Source organism: Nycticebus coucang, chromosome 11, assembly GCF_027406575.1.
Source record: "Nycticebus coucang isolate mNycCou1 chromosome 11, mNycCou1.pri, whole genome shotgun sequence".
NCBI classification, from domain to species: Eukaryota; Metazoa; Chordata; class Mammalia; order Primates; family Lorisidae; genus Nycticebus; species Nycticebus coucang.
Genome location: NC_069790.1, coordinates 122,057,865 through 122,075,331, shown reverse-complemented (window position 1 = coordinate 122,075,331; position 17,467 = coordinate 122,057,865). Strand labels below are relative to the sequence as shown.

At 41.3% G+C, this 17,467-nt stretch overlaps 1 protein-coding gene across 11 annotated transcripts in view; it reads left to right on the top strand.

Annotated features, from left to right (window-relative positions):
• The window catches only part of KMT2C (lysine methyltransferase 2C), a 298,652-nt gene that overhangs the window by 84,105 nt on the left and 197,080 nt on the right, over positions 1–17,467 (top strand). The gene's annotated exons all lie outside the window — the stretch shown is intronic.

The following is a 17,467-nucleotide window of genomic DNA, read 5'->3' as shown; positions in this document are numbered from 1 at the left end:
AGCATAAATAAATGAAATTGAAAAGAGTTATTCAGAAGCTCAGCCAGACAAAAAGTTGGTTCTTTGAAAAATTAACAAAATTGATAAACCCTTGGCTAGACTAACCAGAAACAGAAAAATAAGATGTTTAATAACTACAGTCAGAAATGATAAAGGGGGGCCAGGTGTAGTGGTCATACCTGTAATCCTAGTACTCTGGGAGGTTTAGGCAGGTGGATTGCCTGAGCTCAAGAGATCGAGACTAGCCTGAGCCAGGGTGAGACCTTGTCTCTTAAAAAAAAAAAAAAATAGCCAGGCATTGTGGTTGATGCCTGTAGTTCCAGCTATTTGGGAGGCTGAGGCAAGAGAATTGCTTAAGCCCAAGAGTTTGAGATTGCTATGAGCTGTGATGGCATAGTACTTTATAGAGGGTGACAAAGTGAGACTTCATCTCAAAAAAGAAAAAGAGATGATAAAGGGGAAATAACAACAGATACCACAGAAATACAAAAGATTCTCAACAATTACTACAAAAACCTCTATTCCAAGAAATAGGAAAATATTGAGGAGATGGACCAATATTTCAAAACTCAGCCAAAAAGATTTAGAAATCTTGAATAGACCAATATGAAGTACTGAAATAGCATCAGTTATACAAAATCTCCCCAAAAAGAAAAGCCCTGGACCAGATAGTGTCACACCAGAATTGTATCAAACCTTCAAAGAGGAACTAGTTTCCATAATGCACAAACTTTTCCAAAATATAGAGAAAGAAGGAATCCCCCCCAACACATTCTATGAAGCAAATATCACCCTGATCCCCAAACTAGGAAAGGACCCAACAAAAAATGAAACTATAGACCAAAACCATTAATGAATATTGATGCAAAAATATTCTACCAGTTTTTTCTTTTTTCTTTTTTTTCCTTTGTTTCAGTTTGGCCGGGGCTGGGTTCTAACCTGCCACCCTTAGTATAAGTTGCTGGCATCTAACCACTGAGCCACAGGCGCCTCCCCAACCGGTTTTTTCTTACCTCATTTTGATATGAAAGTTTATAATTGACTCTTCCCTTTGTGTTACTTTTTTCTTTTGATGATTTCTTTTCACTAACTTTAGTGTGTTATTTAAGAATTTGTTATAGTTGTGGTAGATTGTTGGTATTGTCTGTCAAATAGTTCAGGTGCTATCTTCTAATACATGGTGGAGTTACACACTTGCAGGTCTACTTGAGGGCCCCTTAGGATTACTGTCATAATTACCTAGTGAGTTGTGCATAGAAATCATGTGGGTCTCTTCTGGACGGCAGAAAAGCCCTCCTGAGCTTTCCTTCTTCCACCGTTACAGTCCAGGTAATGAATGCTTTGACAGTTTGGGTCTTAGAATGAGGAGATGGTGAAGCAGAGACACATTTATATGTATATAGTCTTTGATTAGTCATGGCACAGAAGTTTCAGTCAGAAGTTTAAAAATAAATTTGCAGTTATTCATTTGTTATATGACAAACCACCCCAAGAACATGACTTAAAACAACAAACAAAACTCATGATTTTGTGAATCAGGAATTCAGGTCCAGCTTGGTTGAGCCGTACTACTCTCCTAGTATCAACTAGAGATTGCTTCTCAGCTAACACCTGGGTTGAGCTAGAATAGTGGTCCTTAATTTTTTTCGCATCCGGGACCAGTTTCATGGAAGATAATGTTCCTGTGGGCCAAATTGACGGGGGTAAGGTTTTAGGATGATACAAGTGCTTTATGTTTATTGTGCATTTAATTTATTTGTATTATTACTACTATTTCTATTATAATATATAATGAAATGGTTATACAACTCACCATAATGCAGAATCAGTGGGAGCCTTGAGCTTGTTTTTGGCAACTAGATGGTCTCATCTGGGGGTGGTGGGAGACAGTGACGCATGAGGTGTGTTGCTTGTGTTCTCAGGTCTAGCTTGATGATCATGCATTAGTTTTTCATAAGGAACATGCAACCTAGATCTCTTGAACGTGCAGTATACAGTAGAGTTCCCACGCCTTTGAGAATCTAATGCTGCTACTGATCAGATAGAAGGCAGAGTTCAGACAGTGATGAAGAGTGATGGGGAGCAGCTGTAAATACAAATGAAGTTCTGCTGGCTTGCCTGCGGTGCAGGCTTGGGTATAGGGTATGCTGGGAAAGAGGGTGTCTTAATAGGCCATATGGCCTGGGGTTAGGGGACCACAAGTCAGAAAGATCCAACACAGCTTCATTGGTTGATGCTATTATTATTATTATTTTTAATGTGTTCCAAGGCCTAAATAAAGTTAAGTCTCGGAAGACCAGGGTTGTTATAAATAACTGTTATACATTAAAGATGTGTGTTATAATTTGTTGGTTTTATTTTAGTTCCTCAGATTGATTGCAAAAAAAAGTGCATTAAAAACACATTTGTAAAAACATTATTTAGGGGAGGAGAGGGGAAGAGAGTGGAGGAAAGGGAAGAAGGAGGGAAATTGGTGTGCTCCCACCTAATGGGCACAATGTAAGGGCATGTGGCACACCTCTTGGGTACCCAAGACAACTTCAACAGGACCTTACCTAACAAATGCAGACATTGTAACCTAATTGTTTGTACCCTTGTTAATCTGAAATTAAAAAAAAATTAAAAGAAGTTATATAGGAAAACTGAAGGAACTACTGGTAACAACTAAATAAAACATCTAGAGAGGAATTGACTTCTAATGGTCACTATTTTAATTACTCTTTTTTTTTTTTTTTTTTTTTTTTTTTACTTTTGAAAAAATTGGACTCATCTGTTTTTTTGAGACAGAGTTTCACGCCATGATGTTATAGATCATAGCAATCTCAAACTCCTGTGCTCAGGTGATTCTCTTGCCTCAGCCTTTCCAATGGCTGGGACTACAGGTGCCCACCACAATGCCTGACTATTTTTAGAGATGGAGTCTGGCCTTGACCCTGTGAGCTCAGGCAGTCCATCATCCTCAGCTTCCCAGAATGCTAGGATTAGAGGCATGAGACAGTGAGCCCAGCCTGTTGGACTCATCTTAAGCTTATTGTGTTTGTGTTGAAAAAGTTTCATTAAAAATATAAAAATTGGCTTGGCGCCTGTAGCTTAACTGGCTAAGGTGCCAGCCACATACACCAGAGCTGGTGGGTTTGAATTCTGCCTGGGCCTGCCAAACAGCAATGAAAACTACAACCAAAAAATAGCCAGGGCATTGTGGCAGACGCCTGTAGTCCCAACTGTTTGGGAGGCTGAGGGAAGAGAATCAGTTAAGCCCAGGAGTTGGAGGTTGCTGTGAGCTATGATGTCATGACACTCTACCCAGGGTCACAAGCTTGAAGGTTTGTCTCAAAAAAAAAAAACATATTGTTGGAATTTGTGGAACCATGAATAAATATAAAGAGAATTAGTCACCTGTAAAAGTGTTAATTCCCAGAGGAAATTGGTGTTTCACAGTTTTGTGTATTTATTTTTAGTTGATTCCAATGTTCTGTGAAAGTAGTGATTATATTAATCAGTGCCAGTGTTTTAATTAGTGAATAAAGGTAGGGCAAATAAATAGTTTGCTATTTTTAATTTTTATTATTTTTTGTTTATTGTTTGGGATTTATTGATTGTGTCCGCTGTCAAGAGGTGTGCCTTCCCCCTCCCTCCTCCCTCTCCCCACTTGCTCATTCTCCTATCCCCCCTTATATTAGCTCATCTGCTGCCTTCATATTAGAATAGAGAACACTGGATTCTTGCTTCTCCATTGTTGTGATGCTTTACTAAGAGGAATGTGTTCTCCCTCCATCCAGGTAAATACCAAAGATGTTTTTTTAGTGGCTGAAGAGTAGTCCATGGTATACATACACCACAGCTTGTGGGCATTTAGGCTCTTTCCACATTTTGGCAATTGTGATAAACAGTCTAGTGTAAATGTCCTTATGATAAAAGAATTTTTTTTTTCTTACAGGTAGATACCTAGTAATGGGATTGCGAGATCAAATGGGAAGTGTAATTTGAGTTCCTTGATGATTCTCCATACTTCTTTCCAAAAAGGTTGTATTAGTTTGCAGTCCCATCAGCATTGTAAAAGTGTTCCCTTCTCTTCACATCCACACCAGCATCTGCTGCTTTGAGACTTTGTGATGTGGGCTAATCTTGCTGGGGTTAGGTGATATCCTAGAGTGGTTTTGATTTGCATTTCTCTGATGATTAGGGACAGTGAGCATTTTTTTCATATGCTTGTTAGCCATTCATCTTTCTTCTCTAGAGAAGGTTCTATTCATGTCTCTTGCCTAGTGATATATAGGATTGTGTGGGGTTTTTTTGCTGTTGATTAATTTGAGTCCTCTATAGATCCTAGATATGAAGTTTTGTCTGATTCATTATATGCAAGTATCTTCTCCCATTCTGAAGATTGTCTGTTTTTTTTTGGTTGTTGTTTCTTTAGCCGTACAGAATCTTTTGAATTTAATTAAGTCCCATTTGTTTATTTTTGTTGCTGCAATTGCCTCAGAAGTCTTCTTCATAAAATCTTTCCCCAGGTAGATATCTTCAACTGTTTTCCCCACACTTTCTTCAGTGATTTTTATTGTTTTTGCCTTAGATTTAAATCTTTTGTCCACCTTGAATCAATTTTTTTTTTTTTTTTTTTTGTGGGTTTTGGCCGGGGCTGGGTTTGAACCTGCCACCTCCGGCATATGGGACTGGCGCCTTACCACTTTGAGCCACAGGCGCCACCCTTGAATCAATTTTTGTAAGTGGTGAGAGGTATGGGTCCAGTTTCAGGCTTTTACATGTGGTTATCCAGTTCTCCCAGCACCATTGGTTGAATAGGGATTCTTTTTTTTGTTATTAAATCATAACTATGTACATTTATGGGGTACAGTGTACTGATTTGATAATACCATGTGGAGTGCTTACATCCAAATGATTATTCACCTCACTTATTTGTTGTGGTAAGACAGTTATACTCTTATAGTTTTGAAATCTACCACTGCATTGTACATAACAGGTGAGGTCCCATCAAATACCCTCCCTCATTTGTTGAATGGGGATTCTTTTCCCCAGTGTATGTTCTTGTTTGGTTTATCAAAGATCAGGTGGCTGAAGGAGGTTAGTTTTATCTTGTGGTTTCCTATTTGGTTCCTATTGTCAATGTCTCTTTTTTTGTGCCAATACTATGCTGTTTTGTGTGTGTGTGTGTGTGTGTGTGTGGTTTTTGGCCGGGGCTGGGTTTGAACCTACCACCTCCAGCATATGGGGCTGGCGCCCTAGCCCCTTGAGCTACAGGTGCCGCCCTACTATGCTGTTTTGATTCTTTGGCCTTGTAGTATAGGTTAAAGTCTGGTAGGATGATACCTCTGGCTTTGTTTTTATTACCAAGAATTGCCATGACTATATAGGTTTTCTTCTGGTTCCATACCAAATGAAGAATTATTTTTTCCATTTCTTTTTTCTTTTCTTTTCTTTTCGCCCTGGGTAGAGTTCTGTGGCCTCACAGGTCATAGCAAATTCAAACTCTTGGGCTTAAGCAATTCTCTTGCCCAGCTTCCCAAGGAGCTGGGACTACAGATGCCCACCACAACAACTAGCTATTTTTGTTGTTGTTGTTGCTGCCATTATTGTTTTAGCTGGCTCGGGCCAAGTTTGAACCCGCCAGCCTCTGTGTATGTGGCTGGCGCCCTACCCATTGAGCCATGGGCGCCACCCTATTCTTTCTATTTCTTGAAAGTATGATGATGGTATTTCAAATCTGTTGATTGCTTTGGGTAGTATAGACATTTTCACAATGTTGATTCTTCTCAGCTGTGAGCATGGTATGTTCTTCCATTTGTTAATATCTTCTGCTATTTTTTTCTTAGGGTTTCATAATTTTCTTTGTAGAGGTGCTTCACCTCTTTTTTCTTTTTTTTTTATTGTGACAGAGTCTCACTATGTCGTCCTCGGTAGCGTGCCATGGCGTCAACAGCTCACAGCAACCTTAAACTCTTGGGCTTAAGACATTCTCTTACCTCAGGTTCCCCAGGTAGCTGAGGGGAACCACAGCCACCACAGTGCCCCACTACTTTTTTATTGCAGTTGTCATTATTGTTTAACTGCCCTGGGCTGGGTTCAAACTTGCCAACCTGGGTGTTTGTGGCTGGCATCATAACCACTATGCTACAGGCACCAAGCCCTTCACCTCTTTTTTTATGTGTATTCCTAGGTATTTCATTTTTTTTTTTTTTTTTTTTTCAAGCTGCTGTGAAAGGAATTGTGTCCTTGATTAGCTTGTCATCTTGGGTATTATTGGCATATATAAAGGCTACTGATTTGTGGACATTGATTTTTCTTTTTTCTTTTTAACTTTTGTCTGGCTCAGTGAGTAGGGCACCGGCTCCCTATACCGAGGGTGGCGAGTTGAAACTCGGCCCCAGCCAAACTGCAACAAAAAAATGGCTGGGTGTTGTGGCAGGTGCCTGTAGTCCCAGCTACTCGGGAGGCTGAAGCAAGAGAATCGTCGCAGCCCAGGAGTTGGAGGTTGTTGTGAGCTGTGATGCCATGGCACTCTACTGAGGGCAATAAAGTAAGACTCTGTCTCTTAAAAAAATTTTTTTTTCTTTATTAAGTCATAACTGTGTACATTGATGCATTTATGAGGTACTGTACTGATTTGATATTGGACATTGATTTTTCATCCTGAGAGATTGTTGTATTTTTTGATCACTTCCATGTGTCTTGTGGTTAGGTCTTTAATCATAAGATCATATCATCTGCAAAGAGTGAGAGTTTGACCTCCTTTGCACCTATTTGGATGCCCTTTATTTCCTTCTCTTGTCTGATTGTATTGGCTAGAACTTTCAGCCCTGTGTTGAATAGTAGTGGCGATGGAGGACAACCTTGTCTGGTTCCAGTTCTAAGTGGAAAAGCTTTCAGTTTTACTCCATTCAGTATAGTACTGGCTGCAGGTTTAATGTAGATGGGTTTGATCAGATTATGAAATGTGCCACCTATGCCAAAATTCTTAAGTGTTCTAATTAGAAAAGGATGCTGAATTTTATCAAATGCTTTTTCTGCTGTCTGTTGAGAGGATCATCTGTTTTGCTTCTGTTGATATGGTGAATTACGTTTATGGGCTTCCGTATGTTAAAGCAGCCTTGCTTCCCTCGGATGAAACCTACTTGATCATGATGAATGATTTTTTAAATATTTGGTATAATCTGTTGGCTAGGATTTTATTGAGAATTTTTACATTTATATATTCATCAATGAAATTGGTCTGAGTTTCTCCTTTGTAGTTGGGTCTTTTCCTGGTTTTGGTATCAGGTTTGCTTTGTAGAACATGTTGGGGGACAATTCCTTCCTTCTTAATTTTTTGGAATAATTTTTGCATTATGAGTATAAGCTTTTCTTTGATAGAATTCTGGTGTGAAGTCATCTGGACCAGGGCTTTTTTGTTGTTGTTGTTGTTGGGAGATTTTATAGTTTCTTCCATCTCAGTTCTTGAAATCGGTCTGTTCAAGAGATCTACTTCTTCTTCATAAAGTCTAGGGAGAGCGTATGATTTCAGGTATTGAGCCATTTCATCCCCATTGTCAAATTTCTGGGCATAGAATTTCTTGTAGTACTCAGAGATGATCTCTTGTATCTCTGTGGCATCTGTTATTTCCCTTTTATGATTTCTAATTGAGGTTATTAGAGACTTAACTTTTCTGTTCCTTGTGAATCTGGCCAAAGGTTTATTTTTTTGAAAAAACAACCTTTTGTTTCTTTAATTGTGTGAATGATGCCTTTATTTTTAATTTCATTATTCTCTGATTTAATTTTGGTTATTTCTTTTCTTCTGCTGGGTTTGGGATTAGATTGTTCTTCTCCAATTCCGTAAGATTATTTCTTTTCTTCTGCTGGGGTTGGGATTAGGTTGTTCTTCTCTAATTCCATAAGATGGTTCATGAGTTTTTTTGAGATGAAGGCTCATTTTGTCACCCCTGGTGGAGTGGCATGTCCTCTCATAGCTCACAGCAACCTCAAACTCCTGGGCTCAAACAGTCCTCTTGCCCTATTCTCCCAAGTAGCTGTAACTACAGATGTGTACCAAAATGCCTGGCTACTTTTTCTACTTTTAGTAGAGATGGGGTTTCTCACTCTTGCTCAGACTGGACTCAAACTCCTGAGCTCCAGCAGTCCACTTGTCTCAGCCTCCTGGAATGCTAGGATTACAGGCATGAGTCACTGTGCCCAGCCTTTTTTTTTTTTTTTTTTTTTGAGACAGAGCCTCAAGCTGTCACCTGGGTAGAGTACTGTGGTATCATAGCTCATAGCAACCTCTAACTCCTGGGCTCAAGAAATTCTCTTGCCTCAGCATCCCAGGTAGCTGGGACTACAGGCGCCCGTCATAACACCTGGCTGTTTTTTGGTTGTAGTCGTCATTGTTTGGCAGGCCCAGGCTGGATTTGAATGCGCCAACTCAGGCGTATGTGGCTGGCACCTTAGCTGCTTGAGCCACAGGCGCTGAGCTAGGTTCATGAGTTTGTTGATGCACTCTCTTTCTGTTTTTTTGAGTGCAGGCATCAAATGCGATCAGTTTTCCTCTTAAGACTGCTTTTGCTGTATCCCACTGGTTTTTGTGATTTGTGTCTTCATTGTTGTTATGTTGGAGGAATTTAATGATTTCCTCTTTTATTCCTTCCTGAATTCAACACTCCTTTAGCATAAGGTTGTTTAATTTCAAAGTCTTTCTGTGGGGTGACTGTTTTTTTGGAGTTTAGTTCCACCTTTATTGCCTTGTGTTCTGGGAAGATACAAGGTATAATTTCTATTATTTCAATATATTTTTTATTAAATCATAACTGTGTACATTAATGCATTTATGGGGTACAATGTGCTGATTTTATATACAATTTGGAATGCTTACATCAAAATGGTTAACATAAGTATTCTTTTTTTTTTTTTTTTTGAGACAGAGCCTCAAGCTGTCACCTTGGGTGGAGTGCTGTGGCGTTACAGCTCACAGCAAAGCAACGTCCAACTCCTGGGCTCAAGCGATTCTCTTGCATCAGCCTCCCAAGTGGCCGGGACTACATGCACCTGCCACAATGCCTGGCCATTTTTTGGTTATAGCTGCCATTGTTGTTTGGCAGGCCCGGGCTGGATTTGAACCCGCCAGCTCCGGTGTATGTGGCTGGTGCCTTAGCCACTTGAGCTACAGGCACTGAGCCAACATAAGTATTCTTTTAATTTTGCTGAAGTTTGATTTGTATCCTAAGGTGTGGTTGATTTTAGAATATGTGCCATTTGCTGATGAGGAAAATGTATATTCTTTAGCTTTGGGATGGTGTGTTTTGTGTATGTCCATTAATCCCATTTGTTCTAAGGTCACATTTAAGTACTTTGAATCTTTGTTTAGTTTCTGTTTAGAGGATCTAGTTCTCTCAGAGGGGTGTTAAAGTCCCGACTCTTATGGTGTTATTGGATATCATATTGCTTAGACCGATCAACATCTATTTCATACATCTGAGACACGTCTTCTTGTTGAATTGGTCCTTTGACTAGAATAAAGTGTCCATCGTTGTTTTTCTTAACTTTAGTTGCTTTAAATCTGCTTGTATCTGAAAATAAGATTGCAACCCCTCCCTCTGATTTCCATTTGCTTGATAAACCGTTTTCCATCCCTTAAACCTGAGTCTTGATTTGTCCTTCAAGGCTAGGTGTGTGGCTTGTGCTTTTTTTATCCAGTCAGCCAGCCTGTGTCTCTTCAATGGTGAGTTCAATCCATTGACATTTATTGAGAGAATTGATAAGTATGGTGGAGTTCTGTTCATCTTATTTTGTGAAAGTCTGTTGTGTAGTTTTATCCTTTGTGCCACTGTGGAAGCTTTGTTTTGACCTTTAGCTTCTGGGTATTTACTTTGCTGGTGGGCCATTGTGTTGTTCAGTGTTGAGAATAGGTGTATTTCCTGTAGAGCTGGTCTCCTTGTGGCAATTTCCTCAGTGATTGTATGTCCATATTAGATTTGATTTTTCCATCTATTTTGAGGCTTAGTTTAGTAGGATACAGAATTCTGGGTTGAAACTTGTTTTGCTTAAGAATGTTAAACATGATGTCTGTGGTCTTCTGGCTTGGAAGGTTTCAGTTGAAAAGTCTTGCTGTCATCCTGATGGCTTTGTCTCTGTAGGTCAGTTGGCACTTACTCCTGGCCATTTGTAGACTTTTTGTCTCAGCTTGACTATGGACAGGTTCATGACTATGTGTCTTGCAGAGGCTCTATTTGAGTTAAGATGACCCAGGGTTTGATGTTAATGTGAAAGGATTGTCAGGTTTGTTAGTAAAACTTGGGGAAGTTTTCCTTTATGCTGGTCTCCTGTTTGGCTCCCATTCCTTTGGGACAATCTTCTTTACCTTCAGGAATCTCTATTACTCTTATATTTGAATGCTTCATGGAGTCTCACAGTTCTCTAAGTGCCCGTTCTGCTTTTGCTCTCTTCTGCCTCTTCAGCTACCTGTGTTAATTTGACAACTTTATCCTCTAGCTCTGAGGTTCTTTCTTCTCCATGGTCTAACGTATTTTTGATACTTTTTACTACATCTTTACATTCCCTGATTGTTTCTTTCATTTCCTTAAGCTCCGTCATGTCCTTTCTATATATTCTACATATCTCTCGTCTGACTTTTGCTTCTGTCTTTCCATTTTCTCATCCATTCCTTTTATTGTGTTTATCTTCCATATTTTAAATTCCCTTTCTGTCATGTCCACTAATTCTTCATAGGTGGAGTCTTCTGCAGTAGCTGCCTCAGGGTCCCTTTGGGGAGTTCCTGTGTTTTAGTTTTTCATGTTGTCCAAATTTTTCTGTTGGTTCCTCCTCATGTGTTCCTTCTTCTTGTTCACCTCCTTGTCCTTCTTTTTCCTTCTCACTGCCTCCGTTATTTCAAACCGAAGTCCTTGATCTTGATGACAGTATGTGGCAGTATGTGGCTGGGACACCAAGTAGTGTTCTTGTGTGTTTTTTTTTCTTTTCTTTTCTTTCTTTCTTTTTTTTTTTTTTGAGATAGCATAGCCATCAACTTCTATGGTCCTTACTCCAAACTTAATTGCCTTCGGTGATTGCCTGATTGTTTCCTCAGCATTCAGATCCTGCCAGGTTGGGATCTTAAAGCTCACAAGAATCCTTCAGGGACAGGTCTCACAGTGCCCCCTGACCCCATTTCCTGTGGGGTGCAGGAGTACCCTCAGCCTGTCCCAAGAGTGGAGTTCTTATCCCAGCAGGCGGAATTAAGATGGTCGTGCCTTAGGCCCTTGCTAAGACCTTCTCATGACCTATTCACAATGGCAGCTCCCTGGTGGCAGAGAACTTCTCAGTGTGGCTGCTGTGCCAGCCACCAAACCTATGGCATATCCACACCAACTGGCATTCCAATCTGCTTGCTGTATACTGTTTGAGTCCACCCACTGTTTCAAACTTTCCACTCAATGTAAGCCTTCCCCCAATAACTGGAATCTCTGGAAAGGCTTCCTCTTGTATCAGACTTCTGTTGGGGGCCAGATGATCCTAGCCGGTAGCAATCACTTGCCTTATTCATCAGATTTCCACCACTCTGGATCATATGCTGTATCCAGCTCACCACCGCCTTGCTGTGTTCCCTGAGCTATGACTCTGGGTCAGATACGGCTGGGTTCTCTTTTTTTATATGACTCATGTCAGATATGGCTGGGTTCTCTTTTTTCCCCCATTCATTCTAGGAGAGCTTAGCTGAATGATCCTTCTCATCCGCCATCTTGTTCTGCCCATAGATTTCTGTTTCTATGCCTTTTAGCTTTACACCACTTTTTTTTGAGATAGAGTTTCAACCTATTGCTCTGGTGACATCTTGCATCTGGCGACACATTGGAGTGCCATGGTGACATCATAGCTCACAGCAACCTCCAACTCTTGGGCTCAAGTGGTCCTCTTGCCTTAGTTTTTTTATATTTTTAGTAGAGATGGGGTCTTGCTCTGGCTCAGGCTGATCTTGAACCTGTGAGCTCAACAGTCCACCTGCCTTAGCCTCCCATCACATTTTTAGGATTATAGGCGTGAACCACCATGCCCGGCCTCCCATCACATTTTTAATGTTATGGATATATTAGTTTTCAATAAGCTTCAAATGCTTCCAGAAAACGTAATTGTCAGAAGGCAGAATGTTTTTTTTTTTTTTGAGACAGATTCTCACTATGTCCCCCTTGGTAGGGTGCTGTGGCATCACAGCTCATAGCAACCTCAAACTCTTGAGCTTAGGCTATTCTCTTGCCCCAGCCTCCCAAGTAGCTGGGACTACAGGTGCCTGCCACAATGCTTGGCTATTTTTTGGTTGTAGTTGTCATTGTTGTTTGGCAGGCCCAGGCTGAGTCCAAACCCACCAGCTCTGGTGTATGTGGCTGGTGCCCTAGCTGCTGTGTTATAGGCGCTGAGCCTGAAGACAGAATTCTTTTGACCTCCTTATTGAAGAGGAGGAGTGGGCATGGTTATACAGTTTCTAGATATGTTGTTTTTGGGAGACAGAGCCTCAAGCTGTCGCCCTGGGTAGAGTGCTATGGCATCACAGCTCCCATCAACCTCCAACTCCTGGGCTTAAGCGATTCTCTTGCATCAGCCTCCCATGTAGCTGGGACTATAGGCACCTGGCACAGCGCCCGGCTATTTTTTTTTTTTTTCTTTTTTTTGGTTGGAGCCATCATTGTTGTTTGGCAGGCCTGGGCTAGATTCAAACCTGCCAGCTCAGGTGTATGTGGCTGGCACCTTAGCCGATTGAGCCATAGGTGCTGAGCTAATATGTTCTTTGAAGTTTTAGTGTAGTGGAAGCATTGGCCTTTTTGTAGAGGTTAAGGAAGCTAGGGGGAGCTAGCTCTTTATTCCCCTTACTTAACCATTGTACAATTTAATAATTTGTGATCTGACATCAAGAATTAGATACCAATAGGTGAGATGGTCAAGTAAATAAAGTATGTGAACATACGTAGAGATAATAACAGCACATTGCTATACATACTTAAGGCCTTGAGCTAAATGCTTTCCATGTATTATTTTCTTTGGCCCTTTTTTGAAATAGGGTCTGTTACCTGGGTGCAGTTGGCATCGTCCCAGATAGCCACAAGGGATCAAGGGATCCTTTTCCTTTTGAGTAACTACGACTACCAGCTCTCACTAATTTTTCAAGTTTGTTAGAGATGGGGTCTTACTATCCGTCAGGCTAGTCTCAAATTCCTGGCCTTGAGCAATACTGGATCCATCTGGGCCCCCCGAAGTGCAAGAATTAAAGGTGTGAGTCATGGTGTTTGGTCCTGTGAAGACAGTTTTATACTAGATGGTATTATTAGGTCATTTAATATGAATATGTCTGAATTTGAATCAGAAATTGAATTTATTATATCTCAAGAAGCAGTATAATTAAATCACCACATGCACCTAATTTGTTGATACAGTGTTGCCTTATTATTATTATTATTTTGAGACAGAGCCTCAAGCTGTCACCCTGGGTAGAGTCCTGTGGCATCACAGCTCACAGCAACCTCCAACTCCTGGGCTCAAGGGATTCTCTTGCCTCTACCTCCCAAGTAGCTGGGACCACAGGTGCCCACCACAACGCTCGGCTATTTTTTTGGTTGCAGCCGTCATTGTTGTTTGGTGGGCTCAGGCTGGATTCGAACCCGCCAGCTCAGGTGTATGTGGCTGGCGCCTTAGCCGCTTGAGCTACAGGCACCAAGCCCAGTGTTGCCATCTTAACAGTAGCTTGTATATTCCAGCAGAAGAAGCCTGTACTTCTTCTGTACTACTCCAGAAGAAGCCTGGAGAGCATGTGGCAATGAAATCAGAAAGGTCCTTTTCCAGAGCTTGTCCAGAATTGAGTATTTTTCCTTCCAAGTCATGGTTGAAAGCCTAGAATAAGTTGTTGCCCGTTGATGCAAGGTCTGGTGAATATGTTAGATGACAAGAAAGTTTCCAAGTCCAATTTCTATAGTTTTGAGCAGCATTGTTTCTGTGTCAGTTTGTTTTACAAGAAGATTGACGTGTCTCTATTGACCAGTCTTGGCTGTGTAATCACAAGCATCATCATCATTTCATCCAGTTGTTTGCAGTAGGCTGTCATAATTGATTTGCCAAGGTTTTATGAAACTGTAGTGGGTAATGCCATCCCTGGACTACTAAACAGACACTATTAGCTTTTTTTGAGCAACATTCAGTTTGGGACTGTATTTCTTTTTCTTTTTTTTTTTTAAACGGAGTCTTACTGTGTTGCCCCCGGTAGAGTTCTGTGGCATCATAGCTCACTGTGACCTCAAACTCTTGGGCTTAAGCTATTCTCTTGCCTCAGCCCCCCAAATAGGTGGGACTACAGGCGCCCACCTCAACTCCTGACTGTTTGTTGTTGTAGTTGTCGTTGTTTGTAGCAGGCCAGGGCTGGATTTGAACCTGCCAGCCCCGGTGTTTGTGGCCAGTGCCCTAACCACTGAGCCCTGGGCACCAAGTCAAGGGACTGTATTTCAGTACTTCATTTTTATCCAGCCATTATGCCAGATGCTTGTGTTTGTCTAAAAGAATCTTCTTTTTTTCTTTTCCTTCTGGAGACAGAAGTCTCACTCTGTCATCCTGGGTAGAGTGCCATGGCATCATAACTCAAAGCAGCCTCAAACTCTTGGGCTCTATCAATCCTTTTGCCTCAGCTTCCTGAGTAGCTAGAACTACCGGCACACACCCCAATAGCTGTTTAGTTTTTCTATTTTTAATAAAGACAGGTCTCACTCTTACTCAGGCTAGTTGTGAACGCCTGAGCTCAAGCATTCCCAGAGTTGCTAGGATTACAGGTGTGAGCTACCATGCCCAACCTAAAAGAATCCATTTTTCATCACACATAACAATACAGTGTAGAAATGGTTCCTCTTTATGTTCTGACAGCAAAAAAGGGGTAAACTTTAAGAGGATTTCTCTTTTCATGTGGAACCCGTCTGTGCACCTTTTTTACACTGCTGAGTAGTTTTAAATGGTCCAGCACTGTTGGGGTAGAAATATTAGACCTTGCTGCTAAGTCTCTTGTAGGTTGAGATGGATTTGCTTCCAGTGCAGCTTTCAGCTCATCATTATCCACCATGGTGTTAGGTTGTCCCCATGGCTCATTTTCAAGATTGAAATCATCAGAAGGGAACTTTTTTTTTTTTTTGGTAGAGACAGAGTCTCACTGTACCGCCCTCCGGTAGAGTGCCGTGGCGTCACACGGCTCACAGCAACCTCTTAACTCTTGGGCTTACGTGATTCTCTTGCCTCAGCCTCCCGAGCAGCTGGGACTACAGGTGCCCGCCACAACGCCCGGCTATTTTTTGGTTGCAGTTTGGCCGGGGCTGGGTTTGAACCTGCCACCCTCGGCAAATGGGGCTGGCGCCCTACTCACTGAGCCACGGGCGCTGCCCAGAAGGGAACTTTTGAAACCATTGATATATTGTGCATTCATTAGCCACATCCTTATCAAAGAATTTGTTGATATTTTGAGCTGTGTCATACCAGTTCCACAACAGAAGTAATATTCAGTAAAAACATGAATTTTTGACTTACCCACGGCTTCACAAAAATTGCTCTGAAAAAAGTTTTGAAAGATAATCACAAACCAAAATGTGTGTTTGAAAGAATGAGGATGTGTGCCTTCCCAATTAAGACAAACAAGAAGTGTCAACGTGAAGTGTCAGATGTGTAGATGTGAAATGTCATAGATATCAGCTGTCAAACTTAGTACTTAAGGAAATCAGACATTTCTTTCTTTCTTTCTTTTTTTTTTTTGTAGAGACAGAGTTTCACTTTATCGCCCTCGGTAGAGTGCCGTGGCGTCACACAGTTCACAGCAACCTCCAACTCCTGGACCTAGGCGATTCTCCTGCCTCAGCCTCCCGAGTAGCTGGGACTACAGGTGCCCGCCACAACGCCCGGCTTCTTTTTGTTGCAGTTTGGCCAGGGCCGGGTTTGAACCCGCCACCCTCGGTATATGGGGCCGGCATCCTGCTCACTGAGCCACAGGGGCCACCCTCTTTCTTTTTTTTTTATTTTTTAAAGAGACAGAGCCTCACTGTGTCACCCTTGGTTAGAGCGCTGTGGCCTCACAGAAACTTCCAGCTCTTGGGCTTAGGCAATTCTCTTCCTCAGACTCAGAGTAGCTGGGACTACAGGCGCCCACCACAATGCCCGGCTATTTTTTTTGTTGTTGCAGTTTGGTGAGGCCTGGTTTGAAACCGACGGGCTAGGTATATGGGGCGGCGCCCTACTCACTGAGCCACAGGCACTGCCCATGAAATCAGACATTTCTTAACCTAATATCTATCTTTTAAATGATGAGTAAACTGTGAATTTGAGGGGAGGTTGAGTGATTTGCCAAGGTCACATTGCTAGCATATGGCTGTGCTAGAATGCAAATTCTAGACTGTTAGATTCCAAACCTTTGATTTTTAACTAACACAGCAAACATCCTTTGCTGTTAAACTTTTTCATGTCATGGAACCAACTATTTAGGATTAAATAAGAGCCACAGGAGGTGGTAAATTAAAGGCTTAAAAGCAGATAAATGAAATTATGTAAGGGCAGGGGTAGATCTAATTTGTCTAGCACACACAGGTGATAGCGTTAAATGAAGTACTTAATCTCTGTCAGACTTCCATACATGTTACTAGGTTTGGTGTAGTTACCACTGCACTTGCGCCACCTAGTGGTTAGAGATTAGCCACAGGTAGTGGCTACAGATTAAATTGCCACCTCCCTGTCTTTAGTGCTCTCTACCTTTCTGGCATTAGAGCGTTTTGTGATCAAGTGAAATTGTGTGTATTTTAAGTTAAGTTCAAAGTAAGGAGAAAGATATGGTGGGGATTTTGCATCAAAGAAAACTATCACATTGAATTTTTCTGAATGTGAAAGGTCTTCCAATTTCCAGTTTTGGATGGAGTTCAGGCAGTTTGAACTAATTCTGCCTCAAGGAAGACAGAAACTCGGCAAAGTGGCTAGTTAGTAGTCAATCCTGGACTGTTCTCTTGGTTGAATGGCTAGCTGCTGGTTCTGTGAAAAGCATAGTGTAATGCTCAGTGGTGCATTTTTAGTAATAAACTGGAGGTAACCAAGTACTAGCTAGCATCAGCAACGTTCCCTTAGGTATCATTGGGTTCACAGTCATTTCATCTTGGGGCTTATCTGCTTGGAACTCTGGTCGGCATTATTTTCAGTCAGAGCAGTCTGTTTCACATTCTGCAGCCAAACTCTTAGCAATATTTTGAAGACTAGGACTAAGTGAAGAGAGTCACAAACACTAGTTTAATTGTCCTGTCTTGATTTTGACAGTAGTAAGTTCTAACTTACTCTGCCATTAAAAGCGATGGTTAAAGAGAGGTTCTATTATTACCTATGGTTTTACATATTTAGTGATATCTTTTGTTTCTGTTTTGTGGCTGGACCGGCTCCTACTAGGAAGCAGTCATAAGATTCTTCCTTGTTGAAGCAGAAAAGACTGACAAAATCT